Source organism: Excalfactoria chinensis, chromosome 1, assembly GCF_039878825.1.
Source record: "Excalfactoria chinensis isolate bCotChi1 chromosome 1, bCotChi1.hap2, whole genome shotgun sequence".
NCBI classification, from domain to species: Eukaryota; Metazoa; Chordata; class Aves; order Galliformes; family Phasianidae; genus Excalfactoria; species Excalfactoria chinensis.
Genome location: NC_092825.1, coordinates 32,916,099 through 32,930,656, shown reverse-complemented (window position 1 = coordinate 32,930,656; position 14,558 = coordinate 32,916,099).

The following is a 14,558-nucleotide window of genomic DNA, read 5'->3' as shown; positions in this document are numbered from 1 at the left end:
ACGAGGTGCCTATCAATGCATACAAAGAGAAATACTCTGGGGAAATGCTTATCTCCATGTATTTAGGAGCGCCAGGAGTGTGCAGCGTGTTTATCAACAGGAGGATGCAGTTAAAATTTAAGGTAAATGTTGCAATTGACGTGTGTTAGGATGCAGTGCTGGAGAAGAGAGCTGTGATGGAAAGAAAAGCTTAAGAAGTGCATTTATAGCAGGATCTGAAGGAGAACTGAAAGGCAGATTGGCACAGGAAGTGGCATGAGAAAATAAAAGTGAGAGTTGGAATTTGTCTTGGCAGGGAAGTAATGTTCCACTACTAGGAATGCCTGCAGGCCAAGAAGAAAAAAATAACCCTCTGCTGAGATTTAACACAGATTTTCCAACTGCTTCAAAGCACAAACCCTACACTCAGTATCTTCCTGCTGCAGGTACACATTACCTGCACAGAACTTCTCGGCCATGTTGTGAGAGGCCGGGCTGTGGGGCGCTGTAGGTGGGGAGATGGTGCTGCAGCCCACTCTCCCCTCTCTCTCAGCACTGTTGTATTTTCCCATTTTCCTTTCTCCTTCTTTAATACACAAAAATTAGTACAGAAAGAAGAAAAACTCTATCTGTGTTGCTGGGAAATACTAATTTAACTGAGAGGAGTTACCGAGGTTCTTCCTTTTGTGCCACCCATGTCAGACCCAGTTGCAGACATTTGTATCAGAAGTGGTGTCCTACTGATTCCGCACGCAGCACCTTTTAGCACGGCAGCTCCTGACCTTCTGCAGGACCTCTGGGCAATTCCTGAGGACAAGAAAGGAAGTTGTTAGCACATATTGAGAGGACTCATGTTGTTCATCATTAAGAAAAGCAATGATGGGAAATTCAGAATGTTTGCATGAATTATTAAACACAAGACGTACAAGATGGAGAGCTCAAATTGTTGCGTTAAAGATCACTCAAGAGTAAGAGACTGAATTTTTCTTTAAAGATGCTCATTTTGTCACTTACTCAGTATTTGTCCTTGCTTTGAGCAGTACCTTCAGAGTGTTGTCATGATCATTGAGGCTGTGTAGTTTTCAAGTACATAGCTGCTGCCTCACAGCTCCAGAAGCCACTCTGGAGCAGCTGAGCAATTTCAGTTCCTATTCTTGTACTACCATTGGTTTCTGCTGGCCAACACTCAGCTGTTTAATCTTAATATTTCATTGAACTGGTGTGTTAGTAATGCATCATAGGCAGCGTCTTAATGAAACACACCAGCAAGATACAACCATGCCATTTGAGGGCTACATACGAGCAGATATGGATGTATACTCCAAATGGAGAAGGCAGCCTGATGTCTGTGCTGCTGCAAGTGAGAGGCTCCTGCTCTGGAGGAAGCAAAATGCACAGTGTACATTTGGTGTTCTGTGAATTGTAGAGCTGGTGATAGACACACAGTCCCAGGCAGCTGGCAGGGGTTCACAGAGCAGGCAGAGGCTGCTGCAGCCAAGTCTGCTTCCATATGCTGCCTTGTCTCAAAGCTAATCCGGAAACAAGGAGAAAATTCCCTGTCACAGCTTGGCAAATTCTTAATTCTTGCCTTCACAACCAAAAACGCCGGTGGAGTTTCAGTTAAGCATCTAATTTGTAGTAGTAGAGCGTGGGATTTATTTATTTTTAATGGATGTTGGGCTGAGACCATCCAGCTTGACCAATACAGGCCACGGGGTGCTTTTAGGGCCAGCTGTCATTGGTCACCACAAAGCAGTGGCTGTTGTCAGAACCAGAAGGGTTCTAAGTGAAGGATCTCCATCGGCTGCTGCCTGTGCTTTTGGCTCCCCACCTTTTGTCAGACCATGGCACAGGAAAATAGAGACCCCAAATTAACAAGGAATATTTCATTAGTTTCTGTTGATGATGCATTTTTTTTTCCCCCCAAACAAGTAATAATTTGTTTGCAGGAGTCTTCTTCATTTTTTTCCCCTGTGAGATTATAACCCTACAGAAACAACAAAAGATTCCTGTCATCTTCTATGACAAAATGTGATAAGAGTGGTACCGTATTCATTTTTTCTCCTTTAACACATTCCATATGTTTTTAAGCTCTGTTCTTGTTGATGTCATTTGATATTGGAATGCATTTATCTTTGAAAGTGTTTCTCCCGGAGACCTAGAACTCTTTTCAGCTAGAGTCTTAGTTTGTGCGTTACTTACAGATGCAGTACACAAAGCCTATTCTCAAATGCAATCTGTTAAGCTTGCAGAATGACTGATCAAGCTGTTGGCTCAACTTGCTCTCTGATCATTTAGTTGATAAGGTAAGTCTTGACTCAGTCAGATTTTCCATGGTGGATCAATAAAGTGATGTAAGCTGAATACAGTATTTTCTCACTCAAAGATAACCAGGGAAAAAATCAGCATCACCAAGCATCCATTTCAGTAGGTAGTTTAAGCTCTGAAGTTTGATTTTTATCAACTATTAATATCCATGAAAAATAAATACATGCTATGAGAATAGCAGCATTTATAGTCACTTTATAGCAGTGTAAAATGCAATATGAAGTGCACAGCAGATATGAATTGACCCTAGCATGTCAAAGGAGAAGAGGGGAAAGGAAAAAGGAAAAGGGGAACTAAATAGCCAAATGTCAGATATAACTTTGGGTAAGATCATAGCTGGTCTCTTACAGTAAGGGTGTGAGACATTCTCTGAGTTCTCTTCAACTCATCAGAGCTGAATGGCAGTCAATGAAAACCCTTGATTCTCCTATCAAGCTATCATTATTCTCCTTTAATATAGAATGCACCACCAGTTGCTGAAAAAATCTATTGAAATTATGCACTAAATTAATCAAATACACCATATGGAATTTGGGGAATGTTTGTTTATTGCAATTGCATAGTTATTTATCTTTAGAAAAGTTTGCAAATGACAGAAATGCAGACATTTTCCACTCCTTACGTAACTGATCACATTGTGTTAAAAACATCAGGAATCCCTTGGGTCATTGTGGATCCAAGTTCCATTTGAAAACCAAAATTTGTTGTTGTTGTTTTAAACTTCCTGGAACATTCTGTTAATTGTAATAATTACAAAAATAATTATAAGTAGCAGGTTCTTTTCCTTTTATGAAGTTAAGGTGAAGTGCTTAGTGTGAAAATGTTCACTTTTGAGTGAAAATGGAAGAACTTAACCAAATATAACATTCCATCAATTGGTTGTGTGCATCCTAATGAATATTAATTAGATGTAATCACCTTTCATTTCCATTTCTCCAGCCTTCTTAAAATGTGGCATCAAATAATAACAATGAGAAAAAGCAGCTTGCCTTTTCATACAGGAATGAATATCAGGAAATCAAAGCTGTGGTTACTCAGCCTGAATTTCTTTATAAGAAAAGGTGCTTGGACTGCTGACCGCTCAAAAAAACTCCGAGCTCCTTCTTTAGCAGTTATTGCTTCCTCATTCTCTGTGGCTTCTAATCTAGATGAATCTAATCTGAATGTTATGGGGTTTTAAATCTGTCAAGGCTGGAGCTGTTTGCAGTAGATTTTCTGCATCACATCTCAAAGTCACCACAATGAATACTCCTGCCAATCTCATGCACGTTTGTTTTCATTTACATAGATGGCCGGTTTTCTTGTATTCATCTTTAGAAAGAAATTCCTCTTAGTTTAAAGGGAGCCTTTAAATGGTAGCATTAGTTACAGGAGATGTAGCACTAGCGAAATGGACAACATATTATTCCACCTTTAAAAATGGCCATTCTTATATCCAGTCTTCCAGTGTGATTATGTTCCAGCAAAACCTCACACAAATCAATCCGAGATTGATAGTTTGTACTATGAGTTTTACTACTGGGAAGGAAATAACGTATCTCTGCTCTTATCATTTTTAGACCTTTGTGGAAGTCTCTGTACCAAATGGAAAGGAGCTCTCTTATCTGCACAGAGACTGATGTACAAAAAAGCAGTACTGCTCCTGGATAAAATAGCTACTTTCCAATAGTGTGGGGAAAGGATGACAGTGGCCATGATATCCACGTGCCCGTAACTGTCTGCGTTTTGCTGACATCTTTATTTACACATCAAGTAGAAAGATGAATCTCTAGCTTCTAAAAAAAAAAAATAATGATGCTGTGAAGTGGTTGAAAACTGGTTTTAGCACCTTATTTCCCCACCACTCTCTTAAATTAGTCCAAAGTCTTATGCTTGCTTATTAGGCTTATAAATACAGACTGCTTTCGTTTCTCTGGCTACTTTCCACAATATTGGCAGGCTTCAAAGGATGGGCAGCAGGAAGAAGCATACTGACAATGCCTGTACTTTCTGTGAACGTTTCTCTTATTGTAACCCTTAATCCATAGATTTCAGCTCTGAAGCATTTGCTTCTATAGCCATCATATCACAGTTTATCCCACCTCAAATTCTTTCCAGCTCCTCCTTTAAGGAGGTCCTGGTTGTACCACATCTTCTGTGTGAAGAGAGAGAAACAAAAGAATGCCTTGAATGGCTCTGGATTTGAAAGAAACGGCGGCTAAACCCTACAGTTATCTGTTGGGGAAGTAGCTGCCACACACCAAGCGTCTCACTTAATCCTTTGTGCACTTAATCCTTTTTTGTGCATAATAATATCCACCAAAGATATTCACTCCAGGACTAAGATACCTAAATATCCATGTCTCTACATGGATGCCTATGTGCAGGTCTGATGTGCTTGTTATGAACAGTGGAGGTCAAGTCTATGCAGGCAGGCAGTGCTGGAACCCAGAGAGCTGGGACACATGTCCAACTAGTGGATACTTACATGCAGCCATCTACCTTTAGGCTGGAAAATCTGATGCTTAATTCCTCTATGAGACTCATCACTGGGCTCCAGTTTTATCATTTTGCACCATAGTGGGTCTGCCTTTCTATCAGTGCTTCCAAAATAGCTGTAGTAGGACATTGCATGCGACAGGAAAACTAGAAAAATGCATTCAAGGAACTTGGTTTTGAAACATGAAGGTTTAGAGCACCTCGAGCACATCATCTATTGCTTTGGAAAACAATTGGGCTTTAAGTCAGTGGAGTATAAATTGAACAAGATCAAATCAATGTGGTCTGACTGATGCAAGTTAGAGGGATCTCTAAGGCAGGTTGCCCAAAATATTTGGCAGAACTAAGTAGCCACTTTTGACTGTTATTTTTTCCCCCTACCTCACTCCCCAGTGCCCGTACCAAGTACAGACTGCAGCATGCAAAGATGGGACCAGTGCTCATCAGTGACTGTTGGCGAGATGGAAGGCACACCACTACTTAACTTGTCTTATGGTTAGGAAAGCCATAAGTATAAAAATAAGCTCGATCACCAACATATTTTAAAGTAGGTACCCTAAACTGAAAAGCCTTGGAAAGTGTACGTTGAATACCTTAAATTATATTTGGCAATGTATTTACTTTCCCCTTTCACACAACTTACTGCCAAATAAATTGGTAAGAACTAGCATCAAGGCTCATCTTGTGATAAGACTGAAATTTCTGGCTGTATTTAACCATCCCTCTTAAACATCCAGGGGGCTTTGTTGGAGTTAACCTGCTGAGGAAATACAAGAATTTATCACGTGCAAACACACAGAGGCTGTTTAGATCTGGAAATGTGTAGCTGCATTAGCACAGCACTGCCCTGAGCTAATGCAGTCTGCAAACACACTTGAACTGCCCTGAGCCCTGAGCTGCTGCATCTGCCTTGTGCTCTGGCCTGAGGACTCACTGGCTCAGGTTTGCTGTGACTCAGGTGCTTTGCTATATGGTAGGAATTTGGCCTTTGTGTCTAAGTGTAAGTCTGTAGAGGAATTTCAAAAGTGAGCTTCTTTTCTTCAGTTCATCTGTGTCAAAATCTGTTTAATAATACATACATTCAAGACAGACTTCGTTGCTCGTGTGCCAAACTGTACAAACTTTAACATATTCTCTGGCTGTGTAAGTCATTTTTAGACACAGACATTTGCCACCACTCCAATGTCTGGCTACACAACTGACTGAAGACATCACATTCACTGTCAGTAGTAGAACCTTTCCTTGCTACATCCAACTTTCTTCTACAAGTTGTTAACTGATACAGCATGATCTCTAGGATGGCTCCTACTCTCAGAGAAGATGTTTTTAAAGTTCCTTACTTTGTTTAGCAGACTGAACTGATGTGGTCCATTTACTCCCCCTCCGGCATATTATCTCCTGTATGTAAAATGAATTATTGCCTCTTATCCACTGCAGCAGTACATTATGCTCAACAGAAGACCCAAGACTTTTAGCCTACATTCCCACAAAGTGTTCTTCCGTGATGCCTGAGTGTTTCTAATTGTACTTACTTCACTAACTGGTCATTCGTGTTGTTCTAATAGTATTAATAATTATGTACTTACACTAAAGCTTTATTGGTCTAGTCCCCAAAGGGCGTTACAATCTGAGGGTGAAACTCGCTCCCATGCAGCTCATTTGCCAGCTGAGAGAATGCAGTGTTTACGTGTGATTTCTTGATGCATAGCCCAGCTGTTCAGTGTCTGCCTTGGAGATTTTCATTGGGACTGCATAAACCCTGGGTAAACCCTGGGTAAAAACCTAGCTGCTGTCTCACAGAAGGAGTCCCATCAATTCTTAAATCATTCCATTTGTTTGTTAAGTGTGTAAAGCTTACGTTATTTATGTGAGAATCACTTTGCTCAGCCCTTAAGTAATGAAATACAACTGCTATTTGACACTCAAAAATAGTATGGAACATTTAAAATTAGATGTGAAGATAGCTTATTCCTATAAAACTGCAGTGGTGTAGTAGAGAAGAAGAATATAAGTATCATTCCTAAAGTTAAGGCTCTTTTATGCTGATTTGCAGTCAATATATCCAAGCCCTCTTAAACTCATACTGTCATCTGTTAGTCAGAGGAGAGACTTACACCTATTGAATCATCAGCTGAGTTCCCAGTAGCAAATGGGTTTTCCCCCTTAAGTACCCAGGCAGCCCAATCCTGCTTAGGTTGCAATATCTGATTAAATCGCAGCTTGAGGCTTACACAATAATTGCTATCAGCTTAATTATTTCACCTTATGTTTACCACACTACTGCTTTTCCACACATCTCTCTCCAGGAATTCATTTTTACCTTTCCAGTTAGAAGACAAAACCACCCAAAAGCTATTTAGCACCCAAGAGAAGCCATGAAATCACCCCTCCTGCTTATCCTTTCACATTTTTGTTTCTGAAGGAGATAGTGGAGTATTGGTTAACATATGAGTAGTGTTAAGCTATAATCTTTTGTTTTGATGATGATGCTAAAGTGGCTAAGAAAAAACTTTTCCCACTGTTTCCAGCTGGTGCATCTGTTGCACTACCTACTGTGTCAGCTTACTTGCAGATGCCTTTATAGATTTTATAATATCATGTTATCGCACCTATTCAATTAGAAAAGCTTTCCATGTGTTTGGCAGAAGTCACAGATTGCAAAGGGCCTTTCCAGAGCCACTTACAGCTGTCTGGCTGTCTCTTGTGTCTGCCTACCCACTGCTACGGGTTTCCGGGTTTGTATTTTCCTTTCATCTGCTGTGATCACCCACCTGTGAAAGCATGGTTCCCTTTTCTACACATGCTCAGTTGCTCAGCAGGACACAGACTGGCCCTACACCACCTCCTTTTCCCATTGAGGCCTTGGGGCTGACTGGCAAGTGAAGGTGGATAATGGCTGGAGTATGGGAACGGACAGTGGAAAGTCACCTTAAGGCTTTTGTCAATATGACAATACAAGAGGAACTCCCATTCTTACCGCTTATTCATTGATGTGCCAGCTGTGCATCAGCACAGGGAGCAGGGGAGGTTGCACAGACAGCTCCCTTTGCTGGCCTTCAGGAGGGGCCCTGCTGCGAGGTGACCATTGGCTCTAGGGGATCTACATTCAGGTTTTCCTATTGCTCAGCTTGGAGGGTGCAGCCACTGTGTGGTCTATCCTGCTCCTCCTGGTGATTGCATAGGAAAATGCCAAGTGTTTCCCTAAATGGTTTTACCAGCAGAATGGCAGAGGTTGGGAGCCACCTCATCTTTTGATTTGTACATATGCATGAATACGAGCTGAGGAGGAGGGCAGTGAGAGCCAAACTGTCTGCACACACATTAATTTCTTTTGTCTTCTCCTTACAAAATCCTCGCTGCTAACCATAATCTACCCTTTGAAATCCCTGCAGACTGTCACAAGCCACTTTGTACTTGTCAGCAGGCTCTAGCTTGCTGCTGACCAGTAATACCAACTCTTCTGCTGTATCAATTAAAAAAAGAGATAAAAAAAAAATCCAAAAATCCTCATTTTCTTTTTCTCCTGAATGTCTCTTTCTTTTAGAAGGATTTTATTAGCCTATTTTTGGTTCTGTTTGTTTTGTCTCTTTTATTTCGAACAATCTATTCCTATCATTATTACTATTTTTTTTCCTGCTCATTCCAATGGAGTGGTATAAATATTTTATCTTAAATGTATTCCAGCAGAAGCACAGTGAGCATTTACTGTCTATAAGGGTTAACCCATTAGTGAAAAGGATGCCCGATAAATTGAAAGCGTGGCTCTCAGCCAAGAGGGATCAGTATATTCTGAGCATTCATTTTCAGCCTTAGGAGTGGCAATTCATGTTGCCTGTATCAGATGTGATACAGCTTCTGAAAGAAGCAGCCTCAGAGGCAAATCCTGTACATTGCTATTCAGAGAGCTGGCCTCTGACTGTACACGTGAATTAAGGGCATTGCTTCCCTATGAAGTTATCACTGTATCTGAAGTTGGAAATTGTAAGTCAGAAGCACAGAAAAACTGTAAACAACTTTCGAACGTTTGGATTCCATTTGCCAAATACGATGCGGTGCGATGAATGGTGAATGATTTATTCAGCAAATATATTAAGTGCTGTCATATCTTAAACATTTTCAGACCAATTTTCTTTTTCTCTGACTGCTTGTATTGGTTGTTAATATACAGATGGTAGCAAATGTACAGAAGGAATAAGTAAAGGAAAACTCACCAGTGGTGGTGCCTTGGCTGAAGAAGCTAGAGCAGTCCTCACTGGTGATCAGTCTCCAAGAGATGCTGCCTCAGTGGGAGTCAGCCCTTAAATGAGGTCTCAGAGGGGATGGAGTCAAGCTCCACCCCTTCCGGGAGCACAGCTACATCACTCTCACCTGTGCTCCCACAGCTGACCCCATACTTGCCTCAGCTGATTAATCAGAGGTTCAGGCTGTGATTACCAATCTCCCATACACTGCTAAAATCAGTAATGAAGACAGTAATCAGATACCTTCAAGGAGGTCTTCATCTAAAAGCATTCCTATTCTTCAGAATGCGTGAGAGTCACTAATCAAGATAGTTGGAAATAGATCTGTCACAGAAACAATCCATGTTTTAAGGCTAATCAAACAGCAGTTAACCTCCTTGATTTAAAAGAAAATAGACATCCCATACTTCTTTTCTTCATAAATTCATTTTTCTTCATAATCTGTATTGCTTAATTCATGACCTACAAACCTCAATTCAACAGAATTGTATTTATTTTACAGCGTGTTTAATTTACACTGGTGTAAACATCTGCATAAAAGCAAAGGAGCAGAATTTAGGACTTTGGCAAATATTGGCAATGCTGAACGTGTAGTCACATTTCTTTCCGAAGAAAAGCCACACAGAGCCCCATTGCTAAAACTGCTTGGATGTACAGGGATTTATGGCTGGTCACATTGCTTGTGGACTATAGCCACAGGGTTGCAGGGAAACTTTTTTAGGGCCTTTGATTTTTTAGTATGATACTAAACTCGATTTTTAGATGCTTGCTTTGCATATGGAATCACTTCAGTTTTCTCTATAAAAGGACTTTATGTGTTTAAGTATGGCAAGATGTGCTCACACATGAATATGGCAGACTCTGAAACAGCTAAACTCTGCATTACTGATGTAATCCTGTTGCTCATTAAGGAAAAGCTCAACATAGTTTAAAGAATGGGAAAAATTAATGTGTGCCCACAGTAACACATCTTTGATACATTTCAAATGTATTTCTAGAGTAGGTCTAATAAGTAGAATGTGCTTGTTCTGAAATACATGATGTGCACTGTCAGTATTCATTTGCAAGATTTGCCAGTAGATGTTGCTTGTTGTTGACGAAGGAACACATTTGTTGACACAGCAAAACACAAGATAATTTCCCATCAAGTGCTCTTTCTTTGCTTTACTTTTCTTACATTTCCTGGCATGGAGAAAAGCACGTCAGTGGCTCACAGAGAGCATGTGAGTAAGATTTCCTTTCCCCACAGTGATTATGCACTCTTGTTATTTCAGCAGTCTATGGAGAGACATCCTATGTATTCACCCAGTGACTTAGGAAAATTATCATTCGTATTGACTTCCAGCTGTTCAATAGCAGTATATGCCGATCCACAAACAAATTGTAATCACTTTGGGCTTATAATTCACCATTCATTACAACAGCCTTCTTGTTTTGCTTTTCTCCAAAACCAGACAAGATTTGCAAGTTTGGCAAATAAATAGCGACAAAACAGCCTGAAAGAAATTGTATCGCAGGAGGGAAATTAAACCTCCAGAACCAAAATGCCAGCAGCAACAGTTTTCACTGTTGTTTTACATAAATATCTATTTTCTCATTTATTTTGTTTTCCTACGTATCCCAAGAGTTGGAACATTTTCTAGAGAATTTCTGGATATCTGTGTTTTCTTTGCCATTTATAATGGGAACCCATGGTGGCCTGTAGCCTAAGGTGAACTGGTCTCAATATCCTCTTGAAGGACAGCATCCAAACACTGAAATGACATTCAGCTTTTAACTGTAGGACTTTGAGCAGAAACCGCAGCTGTAAGGTTTTTCAAGTAGCTGTTGACAAGGTCAAAATGTTGGTGCAGGTGTTTGCCAAAGATTTCCCTGTTTTACCTGTCAGGTGCATTTTTGCCATGTGGGATTCTCCCATCAGGAGTGCTCGAAGTCCAGCAGAAACCTCCTGGGTTGTAAAAAATCCCATCAGTCCTCCCCTGGTCCCTAGGAGGGAGACTTTCTTTTAGTAAGGATCCAAACCTCCCAGCCCAGGATCCCCCAGGGACCTGCTTCTGCTCTCAGAAACTGATGAAGGGAGACGTCATTCCTGTGAGCAAAGAAAAACAGGTGTCATCCGTCTCATCTTGAAACGAGCACAGTCACATGCTCATGACATGGGAGTCATCAGAATTGCACATGCTCTACACAGGCAGTTACGTTTTGCCAGCTGCCTTTTATCCAAAAGCAGAATTCACACCTACCACAAAGAAAACACAACGTGTGCAGCAAAGAGAAATGTAGAATAAGATGTACTCTGAACTCCTACCATACTCGGCTTGCTTTGTCACTGAGGATTGTTTACTTTTTTCCTCTCTCAGTTAACAGTACCTGAGTGAATCAGCAATTGCAGCCAAGGTTTTTGGAGCAGCACCTTAAAGATTTTTTGTTTCAGTCATGGTAGAATAGATCCAAACACCTCAGCTTTGCAGATCTTCCAACAATTTGTAGTGAGCTTGTTTGCTCTGTTTTTAAACACAGGCAGCAGTTTCCTCTGGAACCCTTCTGTATTTAATGCAGACACTGATTATTTACTCAGCGACCACAAATGCTCCATAAATGTTGAGGTATGGTAGCTGCTGTGCGAGAGTTGGACTGAGTTGATCCTATCTGAAAACTGATGTCCGAATGGTAGAGGTCTGTGGGGATAAGGCAGTGGAAACAAGCAACTCCTTTATTATTTCCTGTACTTTTAAATACTGGGTGAAATAAAGAAATCTGTTCTACAGATCACTGCCATTGATCAGGTTCTCCTTCTCGGAGGCATTGTGGTGAACTGTAACATCAGATTAGTTTCAGAGGTCTCGAAGGCGATGGCACTGGTAATCCTGGGCTGGTGCAGGGTGTTTTCCCTCCCAGAATATTCAGTGAGACACCAGCTAGGGAGTTGCTGGTGTAGACTGAAGCATAGCATTTGAATCGTGTAATAGCTAACTGGTTGATCTGCCCATAGCCACAAAGGGTTAGCTCCAGTTTCTGAGCTGGTCCGATTAGACTTTATTTAATGAGATACTTGATTGCATTATAAGGCTGCAGATCCCTTTGTTTGTGAAGTTCTCTCTTTGTTGCTGAGTTGTTTAGACGTTACCATTACGGTATTTATGTGTCTGTAATCTGTTCAGTGGGTCACAAATGTGCAACAAAGGGGTTTTTTTTGTTTGTTTGTTTGTTTGTTTGGGTTTTTTTGAGTCAGTCTTTGTTGCTACAAAGGCTTTGATAGAGTTTGTATTTTTTTTTATACAGGAGCCTCATAGGAGAGAAAGCAATGAATAGGCTGGAAAATAAAAAGCTCTTTCCCAGGTAGCATAATATTATGTTACCCTCAAGTTGTATCACAGTGAAAATTACTAGCTAGGGAGCATTATTAAAATATGATTTGATATCAATCTCATTATACTATATGAGTGAAAGCTCAAAGCGACGTGTTTGCATTCGCTGCCATCGAGGTGCCATTTTTGCTGACAGGCATATGTTACACCATTAACATTATCCTGCTTTTCTTCATTTTCTAGGCACTATTATAAGACATCAGCCAACCCTTGAGAAGGCTTCCAGTGCTGAAGAAGCCTGGCTAGCCTCTTCCTGCTCTTTCTCAAAGGGAACTGGGTGCACCCGGCGCCTTGCAGGACTCAGCCTCCTCTGCCAAGCAGCTCCCCACTGCTCCAACTTCCTCAAAAACATAGTGCTATTTTAATGTCGGTGGTGGTATTTTTTCCCCTAAACATTTAGGCTCTGTCATAGTAACAGCTACTTTTAGTTCTAAGTTTGTTTTCTCATTCTTCACGTCCTAAAAATGATAACGTTGAAATTTTTTCCTTTCAAACGTTAAGCTCACAGTTTTTAACTTTCTGTAACTATAAGCATTTGCGTCAGTAGTAGTTTGTGAGTTGCTTTGGATTCCCTATGCAAAGGTAAATTATTGTATAGATTGTTAAAAAAGATATTTGCAATAGCAATCACATCAGTTATGAAGAAGAGGTCCAAGACAACAAGAGGGACAGCATCAAAACTAGTGTTCCCAATATCTTTGTAAAAATCAAGAAGCTAGAAACAATCATAATGTAACTAGATCACAAAGAGGATCAATGGTGCAGTTTTCTCTCTACAGATAACTTTAATAGGCTTGCCTGGGTATAATTCTGTTTAAATAACTGCATGGTCAAAGTTGTGATATTAACAGCTGAATATTTTATTGTCAAAGCCAATCCTAATAGGAAAGTGTATTTAAGACCCTTAAACGTAACCCTTATCAAATAAATATTAACAAATGCTATTTGTTATATTATAGTTGCCATATTTGAATAATGCTGTAACTAAAGTGGATGCAAAAATAGATGCTCCCCAAGTGTAAGTGCTTGGGGAGCATCTATTTTTTATACATACCTTGTATAAAAGTATGTATATTTTATTTTTGTATGTATATTTTATACATACATCTATTTTTTTATACATACTTTGCTCAAAATAAGAAAAGCCTTAATTCTGCCATAGAGGTCCAACATTTCTTTTCAGAAGGGTCTGGTCAACATGTAAATCACAGTCAGTCAGATGTAAGGAAAAGAGTGCATACGAGTCTTCTGCTTATATAAACAAATCACAGGATCTTCACCACGTCCATGAAAGGTGCTCCTCCATTCAAGGTCTGATTCTTGTAAATCTTTATTCAACTCACTTATATTTATAAGAAACTGGAACAACATCCATATGTAAAATTCTGCAATTGATTCATTTGACAAAAGAAATGAATATTTGTGTGATTGTTTGTGTACAAGACTAAAGAAACAGTATTACTGTCTAGTAATATTGAAATGTTACAAATAAAGTTGAAACCCGCTACTAGTGGTAGCTCTGAAATGGTACTGCTTGATGCAGGATGGCAGGATGGCTAAGGCATGTTCTAGCATCTAGCTTGAGAACAAAATGCTTAATAAATGGATGGTGTTTGTTAATCAGAAACTACACCTGCCCAAAGGAGAAATGCACAAAATATATTCAGACCTATAGATTTCACAGGCATAGAATCATAGAATTGCTCAGGTTGGAAAAGACCTCAAAGATCACCAAGTCCAACCGCAACCCAACCATACTACCCTGTATACGTACATATATGTGTATATACGCGTGTATCAATATCTATATATGCGGACAGGTATTTCACACCAGTTCATTCTCTGCTGTTCTTTTCCTTTCCTTAAAGTAAGAGCAGCAATCTTTGAATGCCACTGTAAGTACTGTTCGTATAGAACTTTCTGGATTTTCCAATCCTGGAAGGAACTTCCCACCAATCATACAGTTATGGTTTGTTGTACATCCTCTTGTGGATCAGGGCTGCTAGCACTGATTAATAGTAATAATTAATACTAAAATAGTGTTTCTTCTTTGTAGAAGACTCATGACAAAATATTTATTTGATTCTGCCTCTCCAATCCTAACGTTCTTTGAATGTTTTCAGCGATTTATGTATGAGAACACTTTGCTTTAAAGCAGAATTGT